Source organism: Schistocerca piceifrons, chromosome 6 (genome assembly GCF_021461385.2).
Source record: "Schistocerca piceifrons isolate TAMUIC-IGC-003096 chromosome 6, iqSchPice1.1, whole genome shotgun sequence".
NCBI lineage: Eukaryota > Metazoa > Arthropoda > Insecta > Orthoptera > Acrididae > Schistocerca > Schistocerca piceifrons.
In genome coordinates, this window is record NC_060143.1 from 353,489,745 (window position 1) to 353,495,991 (window position 6,247).

Sequence of the window (6,247 nt, forward strand, 5' to 3'; positions counted from 1 at the left end):
TATTTTTATCTTTTTTCTGCGTTTGTATTTATCTGTTTTTCTGAAATGATCTTCCATGTCCTTCGGTGTGTGAGTGGCTGTCTGGATAGTGTATTTCTGTGTGTCTACCCAAAATGTTTTGCTTTAAAAATGTAGTTGCAAAAATCAGTAACAAATGACGTCGAAAGGAATGTGACATATTTCCTGCTAAATTACAAACGAATTAACACTGACATTTCTACTTTACAGAATCATTCTGAATAAAAATATGATGACATTCGTTCCTACCTTACATTGTACATGAATTTTTGATTAACTTTAGTTACGGAATGTAATCATAAGGATAAAGTCTTTAAAACGTGTACAAATTAACAATGTACAGTGTTTGATGCTTCACAGTTTAATTCCAGCGTCTTGCAGGTACTGTTCTCTCAAAGAGCAATGTAGCGCAGTGGTCATTTTTGAGGACGACGGTTCAAATGCGAGTCCGGCTGGTTAGATTTAGATTTCCGTGAGTTCCCTAAATCGCTTAAGGCAAATGCCGGGATGATGTCCTACGAAAGGGCACGGATAATTACTTCACCGTCCTTCCCCAACCCGAGCGTGTGCTTCGTCTCTAATGACTTCGTTGTCGACGGGATGTTAAACACTAATCTCCTCCTCCAAATCTCCTACTATTATCTCTTAGTAGATTTCGTGTAACACAGGCACAGTAAATAACCTCTCACTAATTATTATAATTATCAACCGAGATTAAAAATTTTAAATGCTGTCAGAAGCTACTCATAAAGAGGTATAATCTGTAAAACAATAAGTACTAAAATCAAGAATTGTATGTATGGGTTGAGGCAGAATAACTCACGGCAGCAAAATCATCAAGGCTACTTTCGCCTAGTATTTCAAAATGAGAGCACTTAACGACTACCAACAACCTTTAGACACAATTTCAAACTATTAAAAAACTTCTTCTTGACGACACTTCCCACCAAACAATTAAGGGAAAGAAGTTTGTCCCATACATCTTCGCTATTCGTGTAGTAGAACTCGAAGGTCAGTTATGAATGTTATACATAGTTAATTTCGTCTAAGATAGATGCCTCAGAAGAAAGCTCTTATTTTTATTATAAAGGTCTCTGTTTTAGGGGGGGGGGGTCAATCAGACAAGCTTTATTGCAGTACGGTTGCGGGTAGTAAGGCTTTCGACAAATTAACAGCAGAAACAATCACAACAGAACCTGAACCTACTGCGGCTACAGCTTAAGGGAAATGAGAGAATACTAGTAACTCGCCACCTTCTATCTCCCACGTAGAAAACAGTTTCAAATGTTTGATTGCTTTACAAATTAGTTAATGTGTTAAATATTTGAATTAAATATTTAAAGGCTTCATGGTTCAAGACCAAACCGATATTGAGAAGTATTTAAATTTTTTTCTGAAAATCTAGGTTTTCTCGCTAAGAGCTACGTGTCGCGCAATGACATAATGTTGCATCTATCTTCACTGTAATATGTGGATGCTGCAAAATGTGTAGCGAATAAAGTTTGTAGTAAATAAGTAATAAATTAGAACGTCATGCTTGATGCCGAAGTTTTACCGCATTTACAACGAATATTCAGCAAGTGTAAAATTGTTTCCCTTCCATTATCTTGTGGGCCCATAAGGACATTAAAATTTGGAAAAGCTTTGAAGTTATGTTTAAAATTAGTTAGAAGTCGCAAAGTGGTTTCATTACCCAATAATGGATGAGTCTAGTCTGGGTAAATTTCATTCCGTTTTAAGAGAAGCTAATTTTCCGTGCATCTCTATGTTTGTGACGTTGCATCTGTTTAATTATGCCTCGTACAATGACATACTTTTCCAGGTGCATTCAGCGGTATGTATGGATACTATCGACACGATGTATTGTGAACACAGCTATCAGTAAAGAATGTAACAAATTGAAACGTCGTGCCTGACCTTCAAGTTTTACTACATGAATAGCGAAAATGTAGTATGAGACAAACTGCTTTCCTTTAATTGTTTGGTAGGGTGTGTCGCCGAGAAGAAGTTTTTTAATAGTTTGAAATTGTGTCTAAAGGTTGTTGGAAGTCGTTAAGTGCTCTCATTTTGAAATACTTGGCGAATGTAACCTTGGTGATTCTGCTGCCGTGAGTTGTTCTGCCTCAGTGCATACACACAATTTCTGATTTAATACCTGACTTACTGTTTTACACCTTCCACATAAATTATACTTTTTAATGATTAGATTTTGACAGCATTTCAAACTTTTTAATTTGGTTAATAATTATAAGAAATACGGAGACCTAAATTTTTGTAGCCCTGGAAGCCGCTAGATAAGCATGCAACCCGGAACTGGGTTTGCACTGTGAACCAGGTTCGCGGTTTAGTAGCATAGATTAGGACGGTATGCAAGAGAGGTTAGGTAAGTGTAGAGAAAACGCAGAGTAATATTGGTGTTGACTGAATCAGCGCCGGCTGGAGTGGCCGAGCGGTTCTAGGCGCTACAGTCTGGAACCGCGCGACCGCTACGGTCCCAGGTTCGAATCATGCCTCGGGCATGGATGTGTGTGATGTCCTTAGGTTAGTTAGGTTTAATTAGTTCTAAGTTCTAGGGGACTTATGACCTCAGCTGTTGCGTCCCATAGTGCTCAAAACCATTTGAACCATTTTTGAACTGAATCAGCGGAAGGTTTTGACTATGTTGACTGGAGTACTCTCTCCGAAATTCTTAAGGTACCAGAGGCAAAATAAAGGGAGCGAAAGGTTATTTACAACTTGTACAGCAACCAGACGGGAGTTATACAAGTCGTAAGTGTGAAAGGGAAGCAGTGATTGAAAACAGAGGGTGACAGCGTTGTAGCCTGTCCTCAATGTCATTCAGACTGTATACTGAGCAGGTAGTAAAGGAAACCAAAGAAAAATTAGGAGTATGAATTAAAGTTCATGGAGATGAAACAAAAACTTTGAGGTCAGCCGACCATATGGTAATTCAGCCACAGGCAACAAAAGACTTGGAAAATGGGCTGAACGTATTGGGCAGTGTCGTGAAAGGTTGATGTAAGATGAATACTAACAAAAGCAAAACAACGATAACTGTACACAGTCGAATTAAATGGGATGATGCTAAGGGAATTAGATTAGGAACTATTCACGTAAAGTAGTGGATGATATTTGTCATTTGGTCAGCAAATAGCTAATGTTGGACGAAGTAAAAAACATAAACATGTAGTTTCGCAATGGGAAAAGAAGCTTTTCCGAAGAAGATAAATTTGTTAAGATTATCATGAACTGACTGGATCTACAAATGTTTAACAGTTAGAATTAGGTAACATCTGGTCTGATCGCTATAACCTACCCTGCAAATTAACAGTTTAGTTCATAGAAGATGCTTGCCTAATAATTTTTGAAGTTATTAAATGTACAGCTGGATATATGGGGAAGTTGTAGATATATCGACAGTCATTTTTAACGGGTAAAATACAACTATTTCTACTTTTAAGAAATTATTAATTACATGCAACGTAATAACTCTAGTATCCCATCACCTAATTTAGAGCTAACTCCGAGAATTTCTGCAAATATTGTCACAGAAACCGTAATACATTTTCACTGCCTTTGAAGTCTTCAGTGTCATTAATATTTTCTAAATAAATTTAAATAACTTCAGAAAATAAGAGAATAGAAACTTTTGAAATGTGATGCTATAGAAGGACTTTGACGATTAGATGGGTAGGTGACGTACGTTCCAGAAGTTGATCGGAGATGAAGACGCAGGACAAATTAATGAAGAGAACTGCATTAAACCAGGCTTCAGACTGAAGACCAAAACAAAACATACACAAAAAATAAAAACGTTAAGAAAAAAGATTCAGACAAAAACAATATTTTTTCTCTTAATGTGCAAAGTTTTATATTTTTTACTGACGTATCCGTTTGGTGACCTTTGTCAATTTCGAGCAACAATTTCAGGTTACTTTACGCACTTCCGACAGAACGGTACAAAGTTCTGAGAAGTAGACAGAATGTCGACTGGTTGTTGTCGCTTTTGCAAGTATGTTTTTTGATTCTCAGACCTATCTGTTGTTCAGTTTGTCCCACACCAACTTCGTCGAAGACAGCAGACGCAATCTTCTACATTCCAGTCTAACTCAGTTACCTTGTAGGTGACAGGCACTACAATATCGGGTGGTTCCCTTTGTCATAATAGTTCCCTCGATGTAAATCGCGGTTTAGCGTTTGAATCCAGCATACGCTTCGCCTGACCAAAACATCACCGTACTGTGGAATAACAATTCAAGCCTTTCAGGGAGACGATATGGCGTGTTACATTACACACCTCCAGACATGGGTCAACCGGGACTATTCCTTAAATTGCCACACGCGTTGGTATCCAACTTAATAACACATGCCTTTTCACTGTTTGCGAAAGAAATTCAAGAAACCATTCCTCATATTCCCAGATAACTTTATCCATAAGTACCTGGGAACGTGCAGGAAAGCAGCCTACTCACGCTGTAGTAAATTCACATCAGTTTCCATTGTGTGCCAGCCAGTCTGCTGTAACTAGCTCTGACGTCATAAATGTTGCGCAATACCTTAAAAATCAAGCAAATGAACTAAAACTTTTCTAGCATGTCAGAAATAATACTAAATTAATGTGTGTTAAATATCAGTTCGATAACTTCAGCCATTTTCGAAATTTGGACGTTTTTCTGAAAAAATCATTGGCGCAACAGAAAAGAGCTAGAGACTTCAAAATTTATATTTAGATTGATCTTTCATAATGATTTAATAATAACAGTACTTTGGATTTCACAAATTAAGACTTTAGTGGAAATTCATGATTTTGTGGTTTTCATCTCAAAACTGAAGGAAGCAAGATAGATTAAGTAGGCTAATAAATAAGGCTAGGATGTTTAGATTTAAATAGGTTGGAGGTCCGCTATGATTATGAAGATGTGTAAAGTTTCTTTTTAATACCTATAAAATTATAGCGGTAGCGGATCTCAAAAGGGGCAGTTCAGAGCTCATCTACTGCGTGCATTGTAATTTAATTAATTCTCTCGCCCAAAGTATTTAACTAAGCCACGTCAAAATTTTATTATCAATACTTACCTGCGTGCTGAATGCACGTTTAAATTAAGAGCTTCATCGGCCATCAGCCAAAGAAGCTATAAATTATTATGTAACTTGAAGTGGTGTGTTACTAGCCCAGCGGCTAGTCGGGAGAGCCGAAAAGATCAGGCGTTCCCTTCGCCGTCCGCACCGCGGGTTTATATATAAGGACGCTACGCGAGGAAGGAAGGCCCCAGTTCTCTCCAGACGCTGAATGACACGCCATCTGTGTCGGTAGTCGCGTCGCATCAGTGTATCTGCTACAAACAGCCTCGGGTGCCGTATTAAGTTACTAGAGATACGCGGAACCATGAAAACATTTCATGTGAAGTGTTAATTCTGGAATGATTTTCATTATCTAGCTTCAGTTTGCGTATTGTCGTATTTTCACTCGCCGTCGCGGGACAGACATTCTACCAAATATTTAGCGTGGCGTTTGATGAAATATTTTCATCAAATTATGGCGAGCATTCTTTTTAATATTTAATTCGGACATTTATAGTTGCATCAGTGCATTAGACTCTGAACTGCTCTGTTAGTTAGGTTGTAGGGATACTTGTGTTTTTTATCAGTGAATTTCAGAATATACTCAACTATTTTGGAAAACCGTTTTGATTAGAAATCCCGGACAATCTCCTAATTCCTCAGAGCTATAAGCTGCAGCTATAATGGTATGTCAATTGAAGTGGGCACTAGGATCTCTAAATACTGGCTCCATGTTTTATTAAATCACTTTCTGGGTGCCAAGAAGTAAATAGAGAGCCAGTGCTGAGAACGGCGAAAGACAGCATTACCAACATTCTAAAAGCCAGAAACTGATTCAACTTGCAAGCGTTTGTTACAGCAAATATATTTTTACAAACTTACACACGCCGCCCCACAAACGGTGGAATCCTAAATTTTGTCGAAGAGTGGCATGAATATTCTGTTGCTGTTAAATCTGAGCCTAAAAATATTTTTTCATACATTAATTTGCTTCGTGGTTTGTTGCAGAAACTCCCAATTATCAGCGCCAAGTTTCGTTTATTTTGCTAACACGTGCCCAATTCGCTTTGTTAGCTTTTCTCGAGCAGGAGTTTTAACGAGTTATTTAACGATCACCCATACTCCAGTCCACTGTAGAGTGGTGAGTGTTAATATTCGGAACTTCGAC